This window comes from Tachysurus vachellii, chromosome 20 (assembly GCF_030014155.1).
Source record: "Tachysurus vachellii isolate PV-2020 chromosome 20, HZAU_Pvac_v1, whole genome shotgun sequence".
Lineage (NCBI taxonomy): Eukaryota > Metazoa > Chordata > Actinopteri > Siluriformes > Bagridae > Tachysurus > Tachysurus vachellii.
In genome coordinates, this window is record NC_083479.1 from 18,626,799 (window position 1) to 18,653,916 (window position 27,118).

At 39.9% G+C, this 27,118-nt stretch overlaps 1 protein-coding gene and 1 long non-coding RNA gene across 2 annotated transcripts in view; one reads left to right on the forward strand and one right to left on the reverse strand.

Moving 5' to 3' along the window:
• Positions 1–2,148: 2,148 nt before the first annotated feature.
• Positions 2,149–4,404, reverse strand: LOC132863494 (uncharacterized). The gene is made up of 3 exons (XR_009650124.1): positions 3,734–4,404; positions 2,701–2,802; positions 2,149–2,524 (listed from the first exon to the last, which is right to left on the reverse strand). It is a non-coding gene; the product is annotated as an uncharacterized LOC132863494 (long non-coding RNA).
• A 5,249-nt stretch (positions 4,405–9,653) lies between these two features.
• Positions 9,654–27,118, forward strand: part of gnaz (guanine nucleotide binding protein (G protein), alpha z polypeptide) — a 54,175-nt gene continuing 36,710 nt past the window's right edge. Inside the window, exon 1 of the mRNA XM_060895931.1 lies at positions 9,654–10,313. The gene's annotated coding sequence lies outside the window, so the exon portion shown is untranslated. The remainder of the gene's footprint in view (positions 10,314–27,118) is intronic.

The following is a 27,118-nucleotide window of genomic DNA, read 5'->3' on the forward strand; positions in this document are numbered from 1 at the left end:
TTGGATTACTGAAGTAAGTATTGCTGTAGATTCATTATTTTAATCACTTAAATTTCTGACCCATTTTGGGTTAAATTCAACCCAGCAGTGTCATCATTTTTAACTAATAGTTGGGTTAAAATCACAACCCAGCATGCTGGGTTAAACATGATAACCCAAAATAGCCCAGCGTTGGTCCAGCGTTTTGATCCAGCGCTGGGTTGCCAAAATAACCCAAATTGGGTTATTTTCAACCCAGCAGTTTTTAGAGTGTAGGATATTTATAAAACACACGGATTAACTGTCAACTCGTCCTGCTGTTTCAATACAGACCCTGGTTTCTCTAACATGCTAAGAAAACCACTGTGTGTTCAAATTATGCTATAACATTTAAACTTGACTTCTTTCCACTGGAATGCAATTTTGCATCTTTTTTAAAAAAAGGAAAAAAACCTATGATTATAGATAGCAGATACATTGGACTACATTCAGTTTATTTTCACTTGCTGTCATGTTTTGCTGTGCAGTTGCTTCACTGATGCTTCACACTGATCGCCATTCATTGATCTCCAATTGAGTGTTTTATCTCCAGATTAAGTCTGGGTATTCTTTTACACAAATCAAACATCAAACTGGATCTACAGACTTTATTTCTTATGTAAGACAAAGCCAGACAAATTAAACCCTGATTAGAGAACCTTCAAGTGATCAACTGTGATATGTAAAACAGTGGTGGAAAAAAATATAGATGCATGAAAACATATCAAAATAATCAATGATGCCACAGAACATAAGGGAGAGTTACTGTTACCAAACCCGATGATGATCTTTTTTATTTAGTAAAGAACAACACATTTTATTTTTATCTGATTGTAGTTACAGGGGCACGGTGTCTTAGTGGTTAGCACGTTCGCCTCACACCTCCAGGGTTGGGGGTTCGATTCCCGCCTCCGCCTTGTGTGTGTGTGGAGTTTGCATGTTCTCCCCGTGCCTCGGGGGTTTCCTCCGGGTACTCCGGTTTCCTCCCCGGTCCAAAGACATGCATGGTAGGTTGATTGGCATCTCTGGAAAATTGTCCGTAGTGTGTGATTGCATGAGTGAATGAGTGTGTGTGTGCCCTGCGAGTAGTTCGGATAAGCGGTAGAAAATGAATGAATGATTGTAGTTACATTTCATATTTTCTGTCTCCAGTTTCTCTTTTTCACTCTTTAGATGTTGCTGTCAAGAAGACAAGAATGGAGGAAAGAATAATAGCCAGGAACAGAACAGCTTGGTGTAGACGGAAGGGGAAACACTGAACAATATTTTGCGGAAACACACAAGTGTATAAATGTACACAATAGTACAGAAACGACAAACGAACCTGTTTTTTAGAGGGACGCAAATCGCCATTGAACCGCCATTGTGTGTCTTTGTTGGAGAATAGATCAGTTTTGTGTGTGCTTTGTCAAAGCAGCAGCAATTCAGCAGTCATTCAGCTGAATGGGATGAAGAGAAGTGTGTGTTGTGATGTGAGAAGCGTCATTCATGCTGGTTACAGGTCACACACACCAGCATGCTGTGGACCTTCTGCGATGCAAATGTGTAAGTGAAAGTGTTTGGGATGAAAAACAATCACGCAGAGCCCAGAGGGGCCTCGGTCTGGTAGTGCGGATATGGAGCAGACACACTCTGGACTCAGAACAAGCTGGAACACAGGGCCGGTCTAGCATGAACACGCTTAATCTCTTTTGGGTATTGCGTCTCTTTAAGTGTGGAACAAAGAGCTCGGGTTGCCAGCAGAGGCACAGTGACAGCCGTGTGTAAAACAGGCCACACAACAGCACACGGACTCAACAGAGCAGGAAATATGGCAGGGGGCTGAAACAGGCATTTACAGAAAACTCACATGACCTTCTATTTTGTAATGTTTTTTATTTATTTATTTTCCCCCATGCTATATTATCTATCTATCTATCTATCTATCTATCTATCTATCTATCTATCTATCTATCTATCTATCTATCTATCTATCTATCAACAATATTACTGAAAATGTGTTCTTGATGTTAAATGATTTAAAAAATATTTTCATACTTTATTTATTTATTTGTTTGTTTGTTTATAATTTTTTTTTCTTTGTTTTTGCATCTGAATCGTGCAAATTTTTGTGGTATTTATTGTGTAAAAAATATTCACTCTCGAATTTTCCACCACATTTTTATGTAGTAGACCAAGGAGCATCATGAACTTTTTTTTTTTTTTAGGATAAACAAAGCATCCTTGTTGGACTATTTATATAACCAACTATTTATGATGGAGTGATTAATGGAAGAACAGTGATCTCTTTTTTCTGTTCAGTTCAGACAAAATAAGTCGACGTACAGGAGGTCCTGCTTTTGGCTTCTATGTTAGACGTGCTGCGAGCACCGGGGCACAGCAGGATGTGAGGACACCTAACGCAGCACTGAGACAAGAGCCTGATCAAAGCTGCACTGTTCCTCCTGCCTGATTTCCACGGGATTATGGATTAGGTCGACAGGAGGAGGGGAAGTGTAGAGACAGTCTGAAAGAGACAGGAGAGAAAAAACAGTGAGGATGGAGTAGTGGAAGATTAGAGAGAGAGAGAGAGAGAGAGAGAGAGAGAGAGAGAGAGAGAGAGAGAGAGATGTTGAGTTCCTCTAATCTGAAGCACCAGATCTACGAGTGCAGTCAGCTTTCTGTGTGATCAAAAGAGCTCACCACTGATTCATGTGCTCGTTACTGACTGTGCCTCGTCTGCAGATCACCAAACTGCTGACGCTGATCTGATGCCTTTTCCTCTTCTGGATCTTTTTGCTCATGCTTTGGAAATATAATAACAACAACTTACTACAATAAAGTATTTACATTTCAACCTAGACTGATGAGCATTATTAATATGAATGACACAAGAGTACTTTCAATACAAAGCATCAGATTACATCACATAGTATTAATACAGTTACATTTATGGTGTTTACAGTATTATATCAGCAGAACAATACCCTATAATATATATCAGGTTAATAATTATATAAAATTATAAAATTCTACATTATAAATACTTCATATTAAGTATCATGCTGCAGCATTCAGTGGTGTGTAAGATCAGTATCTGTGTGTGTGTGTGTGTGTGTGTGTGTGTGCTTGTGTGTGTGTGTCTCCTGTCTTTCCAGACACAAAAGTGCATCACAGAAAATCCTTAACATTAAATAAGTGCTCCCCATAACTCTGGGATTAAACTACTGTTATATTAATTTATATTAACTATTAATTGGGGATTAATAATGCATTAATCACATTAAGCATGGGATTAACTTCTGTTTTATTAATTTGGGGGATTAATGTCTTATTCACTCTTTTATTAACTCTGGGATTAACTCCTTTTTAAATTAAGGGCTAATTTACTGTTTTATTAACTCTGAGATTAACCGTCTTCTAAACTCTGAGATTATTTGCTGTTTTATTAACTCTGGGATTAGTTACTGTTTTATTAACTCTGGGATTAAATACTATTTTATAAACTCTGGTATTAATTGCTGTTTTAATAACTCTGGGATTTAACTACCATCTTCTAAACTCTGAGATTAATTACTTAGTAGATTATTACCGCTTTATTAACATTGCCATCTAATTAACACTGGGATTAACTTCCTTCTTATTAAATCAGAAATTAATCACTGTTTTATTAACTCTGGGATAATTTACTGTCTCATATTTACTGGAGACTAAAGATAAATAGGGATCTACTCACATATTTTTCAGAAAGCTCTGCTGATTTTAGTTCCTCCCAGTGCAGAGTCGACATTTTTCAGTGACTCTTTCCGTAACAAACATCGCTGTCTGGTCAAATGTGAGCTGTAGGGAACTTTTATAACATTTATCCAGAGTGCTATAAAAACACATCTTCATGCTAGAGCACTAGGTCAGGGCTTAAAATACCACTGAGCTACAGTCGTGTTGGAGGGAGGTTAGTACAGCAAGAAGGAACATACAGTTTGGAGGATCTCTGTAAAAATAAATGAAAGAAGTGCTAATAGAAGAGTTTGTGAGAATGAGCAACGGAGACACTTTTGTATATTTTAGAAAGATGAAAAACAAGGTGACAAATTAACACAACGTTTTGAGGAACTAAGGGGTTTTGGAGCCTTCATAAGTTTCTCACCCAGTTCCTGTTCTGAGCAAAGAGTTGTAACTGTTATGGGAAAGAAGAGAAACGGCACAATGGTTATATTATTTCAACAAAAACAAAGAGACGACACTGGAGCTGAAGCTGAGGGATGAATATGATGTTAACATAAATATGGCTTTTTAATCAGCTACAGTAGACTTCGTGAGCAGATCGACGGCACAGTACCATCGTATCATATCATCACATCATGTCTGATGTTTATTATTTTAGGAGTATTTTAAGAGACTGGACATCCAGTGAGTCACAATCAGTGCTGCAAACTCCATCTTAATACTTCCTGATCTGCCAAAAAAAATAAAAATAATAGAAACTGAAACCAAGTCCAGTTCCTCTAGTTACATGTTCAGTTAAACACCTTCTTCTAAAATAATCTGAAACGCAACTTTAAAGTCTAAATAGTTCTTTGTCCATGCTTCATATTTCCCACAGAAGATCTCCAAAGATACTGAGCAGATGTATGAAGATCATGAACTAACACACTTTATATGCAGCTTCTCTTCTTCTCTGTAAACAAAAACAAGCTTGTAAAGTCACATGATCAAACAGTGACTTAATGATAGTGATGTTTTTACAATATTAATGTTTTTAGCTAAAAAAAGAACGAGAAAGAGAGAGAAAGAAAGAAAGAAAGAAAGAAAAGAAAGAGAAAAAAGAAAGAAAGAAAAAAGAAAGAAAGAAAGAAAGAAAGAAATATTTTAATAGCAATAAAAAAAATAAATAAAAAAATAGAAAAAACAAAGAAAGAAAGATAGGAAGAAAGAAAGAAAGTGACAAACAAGCCCAAAAATTTAATTTAAAAAAATGTATGTTTTTTTTTTTTTTTTTATATTTTTTTCACTCTTCTTTTCACTTTTTTCTTCTCATTTCTTTCTTCTCAGTCCCCATCTTTCTTCTTCTCATATTAATCTCACACTTTTCCACACAGAAGTCTCCAGTCTCTGTATAATGAAGTGGTCAGTAGGCGTTCCCACTCTACTCCTGGTTGCCGTGGTGATATTTCTCAGTGGGCGGAGCAACAGGCGTTCCAAATGAGTTTTCTTGTAATATAAAATCCAGCAGTGGATATCATCATCCTATCCAATCCTACAGGATGAAGGAGAAGCAGCGTATGATCTTCGCTCTTCACTGTCTCGTCTCTTCACTGTCATTGGCTCTTATTTGTCATGTCACTGATTTGGACACGCCCACATCTAGTCCCCAATGTCGCTGTCGCTCATGTCGCAGGAAGTCGCAGCTCTGATTGTAAATGAAGGATCTCCGGTCGCTTTGTCACTGCATCCTCATTATCTCAGGAGAGGGGAGACGTTTCATGAGCCTAATGACAAAAACAAGCAGCTGAATTATTTATTACGCATTGATCTTATTCACACTGCGTACAGACGGTAGAGATGGGCTTGGTTCTACTGCGGAGAAGAACATGATCCAGAGCATTTTACCAAAAGTTGGATATGTTGCTCTGAATATTCAACGTCGAGAAACTTTAATACCAAATACAAATATAAAACACTTTTTCTTCTGTCTGACTAAATTAAACAGGTTCTATGATGTAGATAAGGAATAAAACAGGTGTTCAGTTCTAGAAAAATAATCAATAACCCAATGCCTGATGTGTCCAACACATACTTTTTTTTATCCATTTATGGTTACATCTAATCTTGTTGGAACATCCAAAAAAAAAAGTAAAAGCTCTGGTTATTGATTGAAGGATCTGGGTTCGAGCCCAAGCACTGCCAAGCTGCCACTGTGGGGCCCCTGAGCAAGGCCCTTAACCCTTACTGATCCAGTGGTGCTGTATCATGGCTGACCCTGTGCTCTGACCCCAACCTCCAAAGCTGCTATATGTGAAGAAAGAATTTCACTATTACAGACAGTGCTGGGGTGGCTTAGCGGTTAGCACGTTCGCCTCACACCTCCAGGGTTGGGGGTTCGATTCCCGCATCCGCCTTGTGTGTGTGGAGTTTGCATGTTCTCGCCGTGCCTTGGGGGTTTCCTCCGGGTACTCCGGTTTCATCCCCCAGTCCAAAGACATGCATGGTAGGTTGATTGGCATCTCTGGAAAATTGTCCGTAGTGTGTGATTGCGTGAGTGAATAAGAGTGTGTGTGTGTGTGTGTGTGTGTGTGTGTGTGCCCTGCGATGTATCCTGCCTTGATGCCCGATGACGCCTGAAATAGGCACAGGCTCCCCGTGACCCGAGGTAGTTCGGATAAGCGGTAGAAAGAGAGTGAGAGAGTGAGTGAGAGAGACAAAGTGCTCCATCTTGAAGGCTTCTGATTGTTACAAATCTCTGACACTGGAGACTCATTTCCAAAATGCTAACTGCTCACAGACGAAAGCAATGAGATTTCATGTTAGCATAAATAGCACAGATTTCACTTTAGCGCAAATATCACAGTCCAGACACATTGAAAACTTGAAAATGCTCCAATGGCATCAGTTTTGATATTTTATATTTGATTTGCATTGCAGTGAGACGGGAACTAGAACAAAAACTGTTTAGTTCTTTTTTAAGTACCTTCCGGAACGCCGTAAAAGGTTGCGGAAACCCTCTGGAGCCGCGCCTGGTCCGTCTGCACAAAATTTGGCTGGTGAAAGTGCGGCATATGGACGAGGCTCGTGTGAAATATTCTTTACAAGCGGCCTCACACTGATTTAGTGACTTGCAGAGCCGCTGCTTGAGACTGTTTTGGATTGTAGAAGCGACGGCAGGTGAAAAAAGAGGTGTTTATCTTGTTTATTTGGTTTCGGGAAAACAGGTAAACATGTGTAATGATGACGGTGTTTGAAGTCACAGATCAGGACGTGTTTAAATACATGTTTTAATGATGAACTGAGTTTTACCCTCAGACCAGTTCAGAATTCAGTGTGAGGCGAAGGTATAAAACATTAGTGATACACAGAGACTGAGCTGTGACACTCACACACATACACACACATGCACACACTCTCACACAAACACACACACACACATGCACACACTCTCACACAAACACACACTCACACAAACACAGACACAGACACACACCACGCACACACACACACACACTCTCACACAAGCACAGACACACACACACACTCACACACACATGCACACACTCTCACACAAGCACAGACACACACACACACACACATGCACACACTCTCACACAAGCACAGACACACACATGCACACACACACACACTCACACACACACACACATGCACACACTCTCACACAAACACACACGCACACATGCACACACTCTCACACAAACACAGACACACACACACCACGCACACACACACACACACTCTCACACAAGCACAGACACACACACACACTCTCACACACATGCACACACTCTCACACAAGCAGACACACACATGCACACACACACACATGCACACACTCACACAAACACAGACACACACATGCACACACACACACACATGCACACACTCTCACACACACGCACACACACACAAACACATGCACACTCACACACACACACACACACATGCACACACTCTCACACACACACACATGCACACACTCTCACATAAACACACACACGCACACACATTCGCAAGCACACACACACATGCACACACATACACACACACTCTCACACAAACACACACACGCACACACATTTGCACGCACCCACACACACACACAAACACATAAATAGTATAATTTACACGCACACACACAAACACATGCACACTCACACACACATGGACAGACACACACACACATGCACACACTCTCACACACATGCACACACACACACACACACACACACACGCACACACACACATGCACACACTCACACATGCACACACTCTCACACAAACACACACATGCACACACATTCGCAAGCACACACACACATGCACACACATACACACACTCTCACACAAACACACACACATTTGCACGCACCCACACACACACACACATAAATAGTGTAATTTATAACAATGTAAGTGTAACAGGCCAATGGCGCTCTTCCTCTTCTCTTCCTCTTTCCCCCATTTCCTCTTTTTCCCCCTCTTGCTTTCTTCCATCTCTTTTTCTCATCTTCATCATCCAAACAAACCCCTCCTTTGTTTGCCTGCTCAATTCCTCTCCTTTTTAACACTTTCTTGTCTTCATCCCTCTTTTCTTGCTTTTTATTTTCCTTCTCCTCTTTTTTCTCCTACATCCTTCTTTCTCAGGCTGTGCCTCCTTCTGTTTCTCTTTCACATTGACTACTCATCATCTTGGTCTTTTTTCATCCTCTTCCTTCTCTTCTTCCTCTTACATCTCATACTTCTTTTCACTTCTCTTTTTTCAGTCTTTTCATCTTCTCCGTTCTTCTCCTCTTTTTCTCCTACTTTTTGCCCTCTTGTTCTTGTATCTCATCTTCCTTCTCAAATTTCAAATCTTCTTTTTCTTGCTTCCTCTCTTCTTCTTCCTTTTCCTTTTCCTATCACCTCTTTCTCCTCCTTTTTTCTTTACCACATCCTACAACTTCCTCCTCATTTCCTTCCCTGTCTTGTTTTTTTCTTCTATTCTTTCCTCCTGCTCTTCTTCTCTTCCTCCTCTCCTCTTCGCCATGTCGTCTTTCTGTCCTTCTCCAACATCCTTCTTATTATCCTCTTATTATCCCAACACCCCCCCACCCACACACACTCCTCGCTCTTTCTAAAAACTTCCCTTTTCCTGCCATTTTCTCTTCCATCTCCTGGTTCTCTTGCTCTTCTTCTCATCTCTTTCCAGCACCTTATAATTTCCTCTCTTCTTTCTCTTTCCTCCTCCTTATCTTACTCCTCTCAAATTTTCATCATGTTCTCATTCTCATCTCCATCTGCTGTTTCCTTATTCAGCAGTTGATTCTTATTTCATCTCCTCCTCCTGCTCTTCCTCTTCTTCCTGCTCCTGTTCTCTTCATCATTACTTCTCTTCATCATTTCCCTGCTTCTCATATTTCTCCTTCTTTATTCTCCTTCCCATTTTCATCTTCCTCACACCTCTCCTTTTTCCTCCTCCACCCTCTCACACTTCTCCTCCTTTAATGTCTTTCTCTTGCTACTCTGTTTCTCCTCAGTCTCTCCTCCCCTTCTCTTCACTTTTTGTTTTACTTTTAGTCTCCTCGTCAGACTCCTTCCACCATGTTCACCTCCCTCTTCTTCACTCTACTCCTTTCTCTTTCAGCCGGTCTTCCTCTTCCTTGTTGTATTTCCCTCTCCTCCTCTTCCTCCTTCCTTTTCAGGATGTATTGTGTTATTTATTACTCGCAGACAGGAGCATTGCCTGGAAAGGAAGTGGCACTTCATACGCACGAGCAGTTGGCACAGAAACAGAAAGCTCCCCTCCCTCCACCAGTCTCCCTCCCCTTTTTTTCCTCCCTCCCTCTCTCTCCCTCCTGCTCTCCATCCCTCCCTCCGTCTCTCTTTCTTTCTCTCACTCTCTCTATTTCTAGGACATGCTCTTTCAGCCATCAATGAAATCACAACCGAGGAACAGCAGGACTGTTGTACATCTGTAAACACTGCCATCTTACTCTCTCTCTCACTCTCTCTCACACACACACACACACACACACACACACACACACACACACACACACACACACACAACCTTCTATCTTCCCTCCCCTCCAATTTCACCCTGTTTTTAAATCTCTTCTGTTTTTCTTTCAATCCCTCTGTTTTTCTCATTCTTTAATCCTGTACATTTCCCCCTTCTTCTCCTTTCTATCCTTGCATGACTCCTCCCTCAGTTTGCACACCCTTTCTCAAACACACTCACACACACGCACAGCTCATGCATACGCGCGCTCGCGCACACACACGCACGCCCTCCTCCCCCCATCGCTGCAGTGTCTCTTAACTGTCTCGGAGCTAAGAAGAGAGGAAACGGCACACCGACCGCAACAGGAAGGGGGACGGAAAAAGACGGACAGCGTGAGCGCTTCATCAACGCACGCATGTGTGTGTGTGTGACGGAAAGAGAGACACACACAGAGAGAGAGAGAGAGAGAGAGAGAGAGAGAGAGAGAGAGAGAGAGACAGAGAGAGATACACAGACGTGAGGATGTTGGAGATTCACATCAAGGCTCACACGCTCCTTATCCGTCTCTGAAGGATCATCTGCGGTGGTGCTGAATGGACACACGGTGAGACAGCTCTTATTTTATTCTTCTCCTGCGTGCACACACACACACACACACACACACACACACACACACCAACTCTTTTCACCTCTGCAAGCTTCAGTCGCTTTTTTTTTTTTTTTTTTTATTATTTTTTTTTTTTTGCATGTGATTGGTGGAGCTACGGATCTCGGCTCAGCATCTAAGGAAGGAGGATGCTGTTTTTCCTCCATGGCGAAGGAGGTGATGGTGAGGAATGGTTGTTAGAGGAGTCCTTCATCCCTCTCTATCGTCCTCCGGGGCCTGGATTACACACTCAGCAAAGATCAAAGCTTTTTGTATGGCATATGCCTATCCATCCTGTCATGGAGAGAGAGAGAGAGAGAGAGAGAGAGAGAGAGAGAGAGAGAGAGAGAGAGAGAGAGAGAGAGAGAGAGAGACACTCATGCTCTCTTCTTTCAACACACCTTTCTGATTCTGTGTGTCTGTGTGTGTGTGTACTCAGACAGGACAGCTCATTAATATCATTTTCCTGTAACTAAAATGAACAGAAGCTTTAATTAGCCAGTTTGTGGGTGGAGGACTAGTCATACATCTCTCTCTTTCTCTCTCTCTCTCTCTCTCTCTCTCTCTCTCTCTCTCTCTCTCTCTCTCTCTCACTGAGTGTGTATGTGTGTGTGTGCACACCTGCATGAGGACGCGTTAGGGAAATAGAGACACCAGAGGGGCGGAGGTCTGTAAGGGGGAGACAAAAAAAGAGAATGAAAGAAGTATCAAAGCTAAGGAGTGCGTTGGACCAGAACACAGATATTTAGAACCAAATTCCTAAATGATGAAACTGAAATATCCTGAACATCAGAATAACATCTAAAAAAAATATCATCTGCAGTATCATGAACAATCCTCTGTAATATTTGAGGTTGCATGACATAATAAAGAAACCCAATATAAGATAAACATCTGATTTATGGTTACATTTTCTTCTGAAGATTTGCAGCTTGATCTTGTTAGAAATTGGCACTAAATGAAGCGATGATGATGATGATGATGATGATTTAAGGAACGTTACACGACTTTTCTAACCCCGACCCTAATCCTGACCTCTTGTCATATTAAATACAGTCGAGTTGAGTTAAACATTTTAAGTTTGAAATAAATAAACACGTCTCTGAATACTCGGTGTTTATCATAACCTCAGTGAGAAATGTAGAGAAATCCGACTGTTTAAAGTCTGCATTTTGGTAATACGGAGAATATTCATGATTTCTTAGCAAGAGAAGTGAATTTATTGGAAAAAAATGATAATAAAATTCAATGCTTTTTCTCTTTTCAAACACTTTTAAGGGTTTATCCTAACAACAAACAGGTCATTTAAAATGCTTGAAAAATATCTATAAATAAAAAAACAACTAGAACAATACTAAATCCAGGAATATAGATTATTGTAATCTTATATTCAAAAATACTACATATATGTGACTACACTCACCGGCCACTTTATTAGGTACACCTTACTAGTACCGGTGTGGTCTTCTGCTGCTGTAGCCCATCCGCCTCATGGTTTGACGTGTTGTGCGTTCAGAGATGCTCTTCTACATACCTCGGTTGTAACGAGTGGTTACTTGAGTTACTGTTGCCTTTCTATCAGCTCGAACCAGTCTGGCCATTCTCCTCTGACCTCTGGCATCAACAAGGCATTTGCGCCCACAGAACTGCCCTCACTGGATGTTTTCTTTTTTTCGGACCATTCTCTGTAAACCCTAGAGATGGTTGTGCGTGAAAATCCCAGTAGATCAGCAGTTTCTGAAATACTCAGACCAGCCCGTCTGGCACCAACAACCATGCCACGTTCAAAGTCACTTAAATCACCTTTCTTCCCCATTCTGACGCTCGGTTTGAACTGCGGCAGATCGTCTTGACCATGTCTACATGCCTAAATGCATTGAGTTGCTGCCATGTGATTGGCTGATTAGAAATTTGCGTTAACGAGCAGTTGGACAGGTGTACCTAATAAAGTGGCCAGTGAGTGTATATTCAAGATGTGTTTGTATGTTTGAATGAAATTTTTTAATTTTTTTGATGTAAAGTCTCTGTACTGTGAAGTAGTCAGAGTTCCAACTCTACTGCTGGTTGCCATAGTGATAGCGTTTCTCGGTGGGCGGAGCAACAGGCGTTCCAGATGAGTTTTCTTGTAATATAAAATCCAGCAGTGGATATCATCATCCTATCCTACAGGATGAAGGAGAAGCAGCGTATGATCTCTCAAGTCTCTTCACTTTCGTTGGTAGTCTTTGAATCGAGTCGCTCCGTATTTGCATAAAGTTCAACTTTTCTCGTTTGTTAGCTAGCGAGCAATAACACTGAGAAAAACATGGAAACATGGTCTCTCTCTCTCTCTCCCTCTTTCTCTCTCTCTCTCTCTCTCTCTCTCTCTCTCTCTTTCGGTCTCTCACACACAAACACGTCTTGCACCCAAATGTCGCCCTGGTCTTGGTGAAAGTGATTGTAGTCAGTTGGCAGTGGAACAGATGAAGAGATGCTGAGTGACTGATCCACTCCATTATCAGCTACATCACATGACGGCTGGTAACATTAGCCTAAATGGATGTTTTGATACTCTGCAGCATTATCGCAGCTTCGTCTGCCTTTTATACAGTAAACTGAGCGGAAGGCATGCCGATAACAATCGATCTGTCGTGGCATTTTTTAAACATAACTGTATGTAATATTTGATTAAAACCTTAAAAAGGATTCAAATGTCAATATTTTGATAGCCAGCCGTATATTAACTAGCAGGAGAGTCACTTCCCGAAGCGAGCCTCATCTGATATATGATGAGCTGAGCTTTTTCAGATGCAGTTCAAGCTGTAATATTATATTCCACATATTACATATTATATAATATTATATTCCACGTATTATTAATATTTATTATCTATTAAAAGTACATTTGTATGGAATATGAAATTGAAACTTAGCCACACGGCTAACACTAAAAGTTTAATGGCATAAATATTTCCTCATTGCTATCTTAAAACATATAATATAAATAAATCCCATCTGGATTAGCATCATGGCTAACACTTACTGTTTAGTTCTTACTGCGATCTTAAAACTAGCTATGCGATTATAGCAGATTAGCCATATGACCTACACTTACCAAGTGCTGCCGTCTTGGCTTAATATTAACATAAATAAAGGAGATAGTTGATTAAAATTCTCAAAAGGGGACTCAGATATGAACTAGTGAGACTTTTACTTCCTCAAACAGCCTCACAGAGGAGATGAGATCTAACAAGACCCTGAATTCATTCCAAAAGCTAGCTATTTTACACTTCTGTGTAAAATATTTAGATTAGCAGCATAACTTTTACTTATGTTCAAGTCATGCCTCAGCATAGCTAGCAAGTAGACAGTGTTATTTGTTTGTTAGCTATATGGCTAATATAGCATTTACACAAACCTGTGAAAATCGGTTTGCTAGCTAAAAATAACAGTGTATAGCATTATCTGTTTGCTAACTAGATAATAAATAAGTATGTTGTGTCATCTATTTGCCTGCTAAAAGAAGAATATAGCATTATCTGTTTGCTAGATTATAAATAAGTATGTTGTGTCATCTATTTGCCTGCTAAAAGAAGAATATAGCATTATCGGTTTGCTAGCTAAAAATAACAGTGTATAGCATTATCTGTTTGCTAGATTATAAATATGTATGTTGTGTCATCTATTTGCCTGCTAAAAGCAAGAATATAGCATCTAACATATAGCATTATATATTTGCCTGGTAATTACTGAAAATGCCAATATTTCTGTAACAGGTTTATACTAAAAGCTTTTTTCTGGTAAATGTTTTACTGTAGCCGTTTACCTGGTATTTAGAGAAAGATTTGTAGCTCGAAATTCAACGAATACATTTGGACTTTCAGAAAAATAATTCTCTTCATGAATTCTCTTCATGTTCTGCTTCAGTATTACGGACACAGGGGTTATGATATTTACTCTTTATACAAAACACAGAGAAATCAACGCGAATTGACATAAAATGACTCAAACTCTACATACTCCAGGCTGATCTCACCAAAACTTGAATAATTAGCAGTCTAAGCTTATTACATTGTATAAGGTCTTGAAGTAAGAAAACCACACAGACGGCAGCTACATTAACCTGACCCTAATACCAGTTAAGCGCAAAAAGCGTGCCAAAGTATTAGCCAAGAATAACTTGGATATATTTTGGGTTCATTTCTCATTTTAGTGCTCATTTCTTTATTATCTCAGGCACAAATTCCTTGTAGAATGAAATTCGTAGCTCTTTTCTCAGATGTTGCTGTAGAAGAATAAAAATTAAATAAAAAATCTATGAAAACAATCACAGACGATTACGACAGATGGCTTAGTAGCCTGTGGTGAAAGGAAGAGTCTGATGACAAGTGGCTTTTTAGGCAAAAAAAAGGAAACACTTAATTACCTGCATTTGGTAACAAGAACAAAAGCTTCACAGTCCAAAAGCTGGCAAAGTCTGTCCTGGTGGTGTGTTTTGTCACTTACTGCTGCTCTTTAATGTGGAAAAGGGTGAGATTGTCCAAAAACCTTTCTGTAATCGTGGCAATTTTGAGGAGCGAGTGAGTGGAATTTTTATCCATTTTTACTGAAAAATCTTTTGCGCTAATCATCGTCATCAATGCGCAGCAGGACAGCAAAAAGGTCCTCTGTGTCTGCCTTGTAGCTACACTATATTCACTAGCTAGCTACAGTATCGCCTGAATTCACCATTATTTTCTTTTTTCTTGGTTAGCACACGTAACTCCGGCCAACGAATACATTTTCATTCCTACTCTGCACTACAAAAGGTCACCCATGTGCTGATCCCTGACTAATTACACATTTTAATTCATGTTAAGTAAACAACAACAACTGGAGGTCACTAGCTCTTGACTTTTATGTAAAATTGCTAGTGGGATATTTCAAGGTCTCAGAAGGCTACTTCAGGTCACATTTCTCTAAATGTGAGTCACCTATAGAGTATCTTACAATATCTTACAATATCTTGGTGACCAAAGCACTTAAGTTTGTTTGATTTGTAAAAATAATAATAATAATAATAGGCCTTGGCTGTCCGTTTCACCGTAGTCTGGAGATGGTGGAAGTTGTGTGTGGCTCAGCAGGTATTTTGACATGAATTTTCTGCCTGCGACTAAGTTAAGGGTAAGTTTTTGCAGAGGGAAATGTCAACATTTGCACAAATTATATCAGGGCCAGTGCTCGAGTGGCTCTAATTGTTTCTGGCTCAACAATGGGGCCTGCTTTGGCCAAACACCTTATCAGGATCCTAAAGAAAAATGGAACAGCCAGCTTCTAACAAAAACGCCTTTGTCAGCCAAAGTGCGCCGAGTTTCATCAGTGATTCATAAAGCCTGTGCGTCCGAGACACTTTTTGCCTTTAACTACAGGGACGGTTCTGCTAAAAATAAACGTATAGACGTATTTAGTGTACGTTCTGTATAAAATTTGCCAAAGCTCTTTGATGTTCTTTGGTGTTCTTTGGTTTCCAGAAACCTATAAAGAACTTACATTTAAAATAAAGTAGTTTCCTGTCATAAAGAGTTCCAAGTATAACCATTTTTAGAAGCTAAGAACCATTATGTTTCCAAAACCACCCTTGAAAATCTAACTAGCTAAATAATACTAGCTACAATTTTTAATATTAGAATTTGGTATGTAGTTTTAGAATGCTAGAATTGCATTACTTTAATTATTTCTCTAGATAAAGAGTTTAAAATGGTTGCTACTCGTTGGTTGGCTACCAACAAGTAGCTAAACCAGCTAGCTAAATAAGACTATAAGCTATAGTGGGGCACTGACTAGCTTAAAGGTAAAATGGGTGATTATGACAATTTCAGTTTAAAGATATTTGTTAATTCTCTTGCCAGAGCTCTTATAATTACTAGCTAAAGACTGAAAAGGAAGAGCTACGACATTCTCACAATCGAGTTGCAATGTAGAAAACAGAGCACCAGGGCTGCAGGTCTCCACAATCTACCAGTAGATCGGACCGAATTCAAAGACGTCTCATGGCAGAGAATTAAAAGGAATCTAGACATATGGACTAAAAAGTCCTCCAGGAGAGTAACTGTAGAGTTGGCTTATGTTCATGTATCATGGTGGAACATAGGTTAATGGGTGGTAATGGGTGGTCTGGGCTGTAACATGTCAGCAGTATTGTCTCGAACACATCAACTCAGCTTTTAATGCTCCAGCAATCAGGGTTTGGGTTAAAGCTATTTGAGGTGGTCTTCGTGTCAGACATTTACAGAAGTCGTCCTTTAGTTCTTAAAGATTTTGTCGATCGTCTTATGTTAAGTTTTTACTTCAGAAATTGGAGAGCTTCGACATGTTGATGACTTCTTTCTGATGTAACAAAATCCACATCCATGGCTATAAGTCTCCAGTCTCTGTACTATGAAGTGGTCAGTAGGCGTTTTGTCTCTACTATTGGTTGCCATAGCAATAATGTTTATCAGTGGGTGGAGCAACTAGCATTCCAGATCAGTTTCCTTGCCACTAAAATGAAACATCCTGGAGGGAGATTTGGTGTCTGTGTATAAAATGCAGAAGCGTATATCAGCATCATATCATAGGAGATGAAGCAGAAGCAACGTGTGATCTAATGTTAAACTTTTCTCAGTGTCCTAATGTCACTGATGTGGACACACCCACATATTGTCACATTTAGTGTTTCATTTATTTAAGCAGATGGTTGACTGAATTTACTGAGCTGAAAGGCAACAAAACAGATTTTCTGTTTTGAAAGAAGTGGCAGGATGAAAAGGTGCAAACTGAGTACCTGGGCTAGCAGGAATTTTTTAGAATTGTTTAGTGCTAGGGCACCGTGGCTTAGTGGTTAGCACGTTCGCCTCACACCTCCAGGGTTGGGGGTTCGATTCCCACCTCTGCCTTGTGTGTGTGGAGTTTGCATGTTCTCCCCGTGCCTCGGGGGTTTCCTCTGGGTACTCCGGTTTCTTTCCCCAGTCCAAAGACATGCATGGTAGGTTGATTGGTATCTCTGGAAAATTGTCCGTAGTGTGTGATTGCGTGAGTGAATGAGAGTGTGTGTGTGTGTGCCCTGCGATGGGTTGGCACTCCGTCCAGGGTGTATCCTGCCTTGATGCCCGATCACGCCTGAGATAGGCACAGGCTCCCCGTGACCCGAGGTAGTTCGGCTAAGCGGTATAAAATGAGTGAGAGAGAGTGAGTGAGTGTTTAGTGCTAATCGAGGAACATGTCCTGCTGAAAGAAATGACCATGTTCATCATGCGGACTAGGCGTTAGTTTCTCAAAGCTGGAAGTGACATAGAAAGTGGCATGGTGCTGTTTTAAGCACACTCTTGTTGATTTCTCTTCAGAACTCGGAAATCACACAAGTGGCCACTTGTAGGACGGAGGACGAGGGTGTAGTCGTTTGTGTATTGGAATACACTTGCCTTCAATAGTAAAGGGAATCAATCTGAAGTGATTATTTCAATTTGCATGACAGATTTCCTGCATACTGTACGTTTGTTTTCTTTTGTCATGTGTTATACATTAACACAAATTTTTTTGAATGTTATGGATGTGCTATGTTTCTTCTACATTTATTTGTCGTAGAAACCACAATTGGTTGATAACCAGTCATGTTTTTATAAGGTTAAGAAGCAAAACTCTATGCCATGCTTTTTATCCAGCTTGTTCTCCGTTTTCCACTCTCACTTCGATCAGCGCTGCAATAAACGATCATCTCGTCACCAACCAGGTCTATTTTCTCTTTCTTAAGTTAATCATCTGAGAGCTGACACTGGAGCCTTCATCCATAAATAGTAATATGACCATAATACATTAAATACGTTATTATTTATAAAATATTCATCATTCGCCTTTGTTTGAGCTTTTTCGGTCATTTTTGTTGCTATGGAAAGAAAATGGCCACCGTTTCTGAGCAGGTTCTGCTCATGAAGTCTATGGATGTTGATTTGATCCTTGATCCTCTAACAAATCATCGACCTTCACTTTAGCTCCTGTACTACTGGGACTGCACTTGAGATGGTAACCATCCCCTTAGAGGAAACGCTAAGGGTCTGTGAATTAGACTGCTTTAAATCTGTAATGAAGTGTAGAGCCGGTGGATCTCTCCAGCCGTTCTTCAAACGGCGTCAATTATTAAAAGCTGTTCACCTTCATCTCATTTCAGTCACCGGACTGCCATCTCGTCATTGGAATCGCTGAGCAAAAATGAATTACCTCAGGAAAAAAAATTCAGTTAAGCTTCGAGTTGGACTGAAGGCATCTGGAGGTTCATTTCCCATTCTGTCGATCTGACGCAACTGCAACGTTCATCTCCAGCCAGGGAAGGGAAGAGCTTCGTGTTTTTAATTATAAAGGAAGTAAATAAATATACAATTATAGCTTAATTATGGATTAACGTTGCACTTTAAGGGCTTGAGTCTGTCTGACAATCACAGTTTTATATTCTTATCACATGGCTGTCACATGTCTGGCAAATTCCAGCATGACTCGCAAAATTTAGGTCATAAACTCAGAACACGTGATTCGAACGCAAATTAACAATAACGAGACGACACGGGCCATTCGTTTTGGAGCTGAAAATGATTTCAAACACAACGTCATCAGCTGTGTGTAGATATTAACCACACTGATATCAGTATTAATAATAATAAAAAAAAAAAAAAGCATTGTTTGTTCCTGAAATTTATATATAATTAATGAACGACTGGATTTCGAAATCCGTACACAAGCAGAACACTGAATACGCTCTTCTTCATGAACATCATGAATATTCTCTCAACACTTGCATCATTTGTTCACTCTGCCTGCATTATTTATTTATAATTTTTATGTTTTTTTTTTTTTTCATCCCAGCAATTTTCCTATACTGCATTCAGTCATGTTCCTGCTCTTCACTTTTTTTTTTTAAGCGTTTTAAGGAAAGCCTCGTGTAGGTCAACGCGACGTCCATCCAGATGTCAGATGGATCGACACAGGTCCTCGGATCAACGATAAGATTTCGATTTGATTTGATGAATCGATTGCAAACTTGATCGTGTAGCTATAAAGCAAATACCCTGTTTGTTGTGGCTCTCTTTCAGCTAGTGATAGATAGAGAGATGATGCTGGAAATAATGAACCTAAACTGAGCTACCTGACTCAGTGAAGTAAGTTCCCGTCGCCATAGCAACCAGTCATGTGAAATATGATGGGCAGTACAGATAGCAATAATTACAGTTTAATACATAATAATGTGAAAATCAGACAGCAATATAAATCTAGATATAATTAAACAACTCTTACGTAAGGTTACGTTAATCTTTCTGACATTTTTATGAAATCTGCAAGAGCAGTTCTGAAATATTTATGAAGGTCCTATGAAACTATTCGTTGCCCATGAAGCACAGGAGACCTTCATCTCTCCACAGACTTCAATATTAACACGTAAAGCATTTTTAAGGAGCTCTGGATCATGTGGAAAGTGATATACTGTTAAAATAAGACAGGTTTGTCTTTTTTTCAAATACTAAGCTGTTGTGATGGGCAGGAAGTCACAGATGATGTCATTTAAAATTCTCGAACTGCTTTCTGAAGCTTAATTCAGATTAATTGTTTAATCTGCAGAGTCTTGCCTTCTTCACATGGCTGTGAGAACCAACCCGTGTGTGTGTGATTGTGTGTGATTGTGTGTGTGTGTTTGTGTGTTTTAATCTACAGAGTCTCGCCTTCCTCCCATAGCTGTGAGAAACAAACCCTGAGCAAGTGTGTTTGTGTGTGGACATACTCATATCTGTGTGTGTGTGTGGATGTGTATCTGTCTACTTAGTCATATCTGTGTGTGTATAGTTATATGCGTGTGTGGACATAGTCATATCTGTGTGTGTGTTTTAATCCACAGAGTCTCGCCTTCTTCCCATAGCTGTGAGAAACAAACCCTGAGCAGGTGTGTTTGTGTGTGTGGACATACTCATATCTGTGTGTGTGTGTGTGTGTGTGTGTGTGTGTGTGTATGTGTGTGTGTTTGTGTGGACATAATCATATCTGTGTGTGTGTTTGTGTGGACATAATCATATCTGTGTGTGTGTGTGTGTGTTTGTGTGGACATAATCATATCTGTGTGTGTGTGTTTGGGTGGACATAATCATATCTGTGTGTGTGTGTGTTTGTGTGGACATAATCATATCTGTGTGTGTGTGTTTGGGTGGACATAATCATATCTGTGTGTGTGTGTTTGGGTGGACATAATCATATCTGTGTGTGTGTATGTGTGTTTGTGTGGACATAATCATATCTGTTTGTGTGTGTGTTTGGGTGGACATAATCATATCTGTGTGTATAGTTATAAATGTGTGTGAGTGTGTGTGTCTGTGGTGAGGACGAGTGGACCATCGTCTCTTCCCCGAGACTTAATAGTCACAGACACACAGAGAATCTTTGTGTATCTTAGCACAGCTTTATGCACAGTCATATGACTGAGAAGGGTGGGGAGGGAGTGGACGGCTGTGTGCATGTGTGTGTGTGTGTGTCTGTGTGTCTGTGTGTGACAGTTTGTTTGTGAGGAGCTTGTTTCTTCTCAGCCTCGGTGAAGTCTCAGTGAAGGAGGTGTGGCATCTGTAATGTATCTTATTGTATCTTATTAAAGCTGGATTTACTCCGTGTGATTTCACGATAAGATTATTCCTCGTCACGCTGTACAAGACGATCTTGATAAGAATCAAATCTTGGCAGGGTTCTGTAGCCGAGTGTCGGATAACGTGTGTCCTCTGCATTAGATGATGTGGTGACGATCCTCTAAAGAAGAACCTGCTTCTTACATCATCTGGAAACCAGCTCGTGTAGATAAAAGGCTCGTGTAAACATAAATCATCTTCGGAGTGAGTGTGAGGTGTTTGTTTTTCTCCATTAGCATGTTTCAGGCATGTTTTGCCGTTGACACTGCTGTATTTGTAGATTTCTTCTTAATGTCCCGTCATTCTGTGCGTCCTCCTATTATATTATTATTATATTAGAGATAAGATGATTGTCTTAGCAGAAGATTTTAATAAAAACTTGTGACCAGAAATTTGGTTTCATTGGTGGCCCTAAATCGATAACCGATTAGCATTAGCATGTCACATTGTGTGTTCTAAGATCTGCTTTTAACTCACAAGTTAAGAACAAAGAATTAAAAGTAATAAAAAAATATTTTGCAGATTGAAGCCAATTTCAAGTTTTTTATATGAACAGTATGTACATTTTTGAGAACAACATTTACCTCAGATATCTTAAAATATAAGTAAGAAAATATATAGCAAGACTTAGCATGACTGCCTTTTAACCATGACTTAACAATTACTACATTTAGCATCAATCTGATTGGACTTAGTTGTCTGCAAATTTTTACTTCTGAAGTTGTCAGCAAGTGTGAGATGTTCGTGTGGAGTCGTCTGTCGAAGGTGATGGACACGTGTTTTTCCTGCTCTAACGCACCACAGTGAAGTGATTAGCTTTTTAAGTCGAGCTACTATAAGGTCTCTAAATGAATAAGGTGCTTGTGTGTTTGTTATAGATCACAGATAACAAACACATGCACTGCAGCTCATGGATCACAAATTCACGCTGGTTCCCTTAAATAGACCGAAGCGCTGCGTGAAGGTTGTAGGTGAGAGCTGAAACGTCTGCCCCCTTTTTCTGCCTGAGATCATGCACTGTTTCTCTAACACTGTCTCTCGCTGATGGCGTGTAAAGCGAGTAATGAAATCGCACCTCCGGCCGAGTGCAAAATTAAGTGTTAGAGCTGAAACGAATGGGACTCTTCCCCACAGAGACACACTGCTGCTGAGACTGCCCAGTACCCCACAGTGTGTTAGGAACATTAGAGGCCTTTATTTTGTCACGTATACATTACAGCACAGTGACATTCTTTCTTTGCATATCCCAACTTTGGAGGTCAGAGCACGGAGTCATCCATGATATAGCACCCCTGGACCTGGTCTTGCTCAAGGGCCCAACATGGGCAGCTTGGCAGTGCTGGAGCTTGAACCCCGATCAACAGCCCAGAGCCTTAAACTTGAGCAACACTGGCCCAGTGCATTACTCAGCATAGTGCATCGTCTCAAGTGTTAAGTTAAAGCTCTGGAATGTTGATTGGAGGTTTGGTGTTCAAGCCCCAGCACTGCCAAGTTGTCACTGTTGGGCCCTTGAGCAAGGCCCTTAACTCTCTGTGCTCCAGGGGTACTGCATTGTGGTTGACCGGTTCACTGACCACAGTTTCCAAAGTTGGGATATGTGAAGAAAGAATTTCACTGTGCTTTATTCTATTAAAAAAATCACACAAGTTAGAAATGTGCCTTTCAGATCATCAGCTGGTTCAGTGACTAAGGATCCGGCTGGATGGTTTTTTTTGGTACCTGCTCAACATTGGGACCAACAGGAACCAATGGTAATCAGGGTCAGAGCTAAAATGACCACACAGAAATTCCTGGGTTGTTAAGGCAGATCTCACTGTCATGGTTTAAAGCAAGCAGTGTGTTTAGATACTTTTCTGCTAGTCATGTTTGTAAAGAGTGGTTATTTGTGTCACTGAAAGCTTTCTATTAGCTTGAAGCTTGAAGTCTGGCAGCTGATATCTGACCTCAGGCACTTCCTCCGACTGAACTAATTGATGTTTTTTATTTTTTTGTGCCATTCTGTGCAAGACATACATATCTCTCTAAATATTTACAAAAAAATGATCTCTTATACATAAATCTGCCTAAAACCAGCCTGAAATCTAGCACTAACCAATGTCCATTTTATAGTCAAAATCCATCAATCCGTGCATCCATTAATCTATTCACTACACAGGGTCTCAGGGAACTTCGAATCTATCCCAGGGAACTATCCAAAGCAGAGGACACCCTGGACCAGGTGCCAGTCCTTCACAGAGAACAATCACACACCCATTCACACGCTATGTACAAATTAGAAACGCTAATCAAGGACTACATGGCATTCCTTCGCGCTCGGGGAGGCAACCGAAGAGCCAGGAGGAAATCCGTGAAAAACCAGAAGAACATTTGATGTGAACAATAACTGAAGCTCTAAACCTGTATGAATTTCTCATTGTAGAGAAATTTTGCAGTCTATATTTACACCCCCCCAAATGTCATACAACTGTCATAGCACATCCATGTGACAAAGTATCATGCACTCCATTATCAGACTCCTCACTACAGCTACCATATGAGTGCTACATTTGCACTCAAGTCTTTAAGAAAATCTCACTTTGTAGCTGTTCAATGCTGACACGTTCTGCAATGACGTGTTCACACCAACACACTAAACACTGACTGTCATTGTTCAGAAGGGTTGCCAATGCAGGGGGCGTTCAGTGAAGCATCTAGGGTCGAGCCCGTGCCCCGAGGACACGAAGTCTTGGACAAATGTAATCGTTAGGGGTTTGTCATTCATTTCATGTTCTCAAGATCCGTCCGAATATTTGCACAGAATCGTAAATAAAGATGGAGATGGAGATGGACGATACGTGATAATGACATACTAGTGTGAGATCCTGAGGTAACTTAAGATCATTACTGTGAGTAAAACTATAGGGACTGAACACTTGATAACCCAGATTTAGAAAAAGGAAGAACAAAGTTTTTATTCATCACATATACATATCTATACATTGTAGTGTGAAATGTACTGTACTGATAATATCTGTACATACTCACTAAATTAACATGTTGATGTTTTTTGGGGGGGGGGGAAGCCGTAGGTCATTTTGCCATAGATAGTTGCTCGTGACTTTTTTGGATGTAAATCTATTTTCGTCTTTAATGATGTCACATGTCGGATTCGAATTTCTCAGCTCTGGTGGTTTGTTCATTTAAAAACATCCTCCAGAAAAGACACAACAATTGAAAAATACCTTGCTTTAAAAAGCTGCACATGAATATTCATAAAACTTATGTAATTTTTAAATAATGTAGTTGAGCAACCAAGAAATGATACAGTATGTTAGATGTGCGACATGTAATGGAGGAAGTGGTAGCTGAGTTTTTAAGGTGATGGCTTACTTCTCAGAAGGTCATGTGTTTGAATCCCAGGTCCTCCAAGCTGTGACCCCTGGGCCCCTGAGCAAGGCACTTAATTGCTCAGCTGTATAAATGAGATAACTGGTTGGATGTAAGTGGGATGTGGTAGCTCAGTGGTTAAGGTGTTGGGCTACTGATTGGAAGGTCATGGGTTCGAACCCCAGGTCCACCAAGCTGCCACTGCTGGGCTCCTGAGCAAGGCCCTTAACTCTCAGCTGCTCAGTTGTAAGTCACTCTGGATAAGGGTGTCTGCTAAATGCCGTAAATGTAAATAACTGTAAGTTGCTCTGTATAAAGGCATATGCTGTAATGTAAACATTTTTTAGTCTCACCTAAAGTATCCAGGCCAATGTAATGGATGTCTGTGCCAGCTAAAGAACGTTTATTAAAATTAAATGTTAAAAAAAAAATTAATTGGATAGACAGTCCTCAATAACAATATCTTGGAAAAACTTTAGACAAAACACCCAACACAAGAAAAACAAACACAGAACAGGTGAACACAATCAGATAACAATCCAATAGCACGACAGGAATGAAGAACAAATCAGAAACCAAAGCAAAACAAAAACAACCACATGATGCCAAAGTAGGAAACGACCACAAACTCCGTCTAATTTAAGACATCAAACGTTTCTCATAGTAAATCTGTGCAAACTATTGCTTTAATCTGAAGAGTTCTTGTATGAATCTCTAATGTTAGCATAGAACAGCTCAAATCCTAGAGTCTTTCACAGCAATGACACAAATCTCAAGACAGCGATTGAGAGATGACTCATACATATGAAGCTGTATTTGTGTGTATTTCAGCGCAGAGACAGGAAATACTCCACCTAACAGCCTCATGGCTCCAATCAGACTTTCCTCAGACTTTTGCACCACCAGTTAGCTTGCAGCTGAGATAAGAACATTACACAGCTCATATTGTGGAATTACCGCTAATACCAAATGACTTCATACTGATAATGATAATCCAGGGCCTTGTCTCCTCGCGCAACTTACTCTCAACTCGAGTTTTTTCGCAAATACTAGGCTCGTAAGCTCCTGCTCTGCGATTTAAGCGTCTTTACATGCAGGGAAAGGAAAGGGGCTTCTGGAGAACCTCAATCCTTTCTCTCTGGCTCTCTTCTGGCCACAGAGGCCTGGTGTGTTATAAGATTACTCTCTGTGCTCACATTAAACACAGGCTTGGAGTTTCTCCAGCTGCAGTTGGAACTTGAGACCAGGTTTAATCACGAGCTGGTTTTCGAGTCTGCACACTCGTCTTCTTGCTTCACCGTGTCTAACTCTCTGCACGGAGATAAAGTCTAGGGGCTGATGCACAAGTAAATTACATGCAGCATATAGTTCCATTCACTAGATATACAGTACAAATATATACAAGTCTACAAGTTTGTATTGACTCTCTAAATAGTCTACCCGTTAAAAGATAAAGAATATGGTGTTTAGATTGTACAATTTGATCCAATTCATGTTATTTACTGTTTGTCAGTTTAGCTTTATGCATATTAATATATTAATATAATTCCATTAGGGCCACAGCAACATTATTGCATAATAGAGCAGGATGAGTAACAGGAGCGCAGCTGTCTCTCTGAAACCTGCAATCTTCCTCTTGTTCCTGAAGCAAATGAGCTCCAGTGCAACACCAGTGAGTAACGTCAGCAGAAAGAGGATACTGATGTCCCAAAACTGAAACATTTCTCCTGTTGGCTTTACTAAAAGTGAGCAAAAATCTATAACAACAACAAAAAAGCAAGGATCATATTTGCATTAACATTCACAAGGTGTAATGGAAGTTAAACAAAGTCTGAAAAGAACTTCTTTTCAGTAGAAAAGAACTTTTATAATAACGGTTCTTATACAGCTTCCAAAAACATATTTTTCTGAGGTTTGTTTCTGTGTTTTGTGTTCCAGCTAGGAATGAAAGTTGATTTCAACCCAAAATCTTTACTGTGCATTTCTGCATCATTCAGTTTTTCAATCATGTCTGTAGAATTCATCTATGTACATCAAAAAACATAACAATGTTGTTGAAAAGTGTAATCTTATGGAGATGGACATCTTGGATAAACATGCTGTAGTTCCACCTGTAGCTTAAATTTACGTACCGTATACAGATCTTGCAGTCTCCCTGTAGGGTGTAAAAGTAGAAGGGGATGAATACTTATACAAGGCACTATAGGTTAGGTTAGATTCACATATCATCTGAAAGAAGCACATAACGATTTGTATATGCATTTAAAAGACCGAGATAGACTTTCATTAATTGTTTGCCACTCGAACACCAAACATGAAACTTTACACACTGAACATGAAACTTTACACACTGAGCATGAAACTTTACACACTGAACATGAAACTTTACATACTGAACATTACACTTTACTCAATAAACATTACACTTTACAAACTGAACATGAAATTTTACATACAGACCATAAAGCTTTACACACTAAATATTACACTTTACACACTTAACATGAAACTTTACACACCAGCCATGAATCTTTACACACTAAACATTACACTTTACACACTGAACATGAAACTTTACAAAGAGAACATGACACTTTACACACTGAACATGAAACTTTACACACTCAACATGAAACTTTACATACTGAACATGCAACTTTACACACCAGCCATAAAACTTTACACACTGATCATGAAAACTTTACACACTGAACATGCAACTTTACAAACTCAACATGCAACTTTACACAC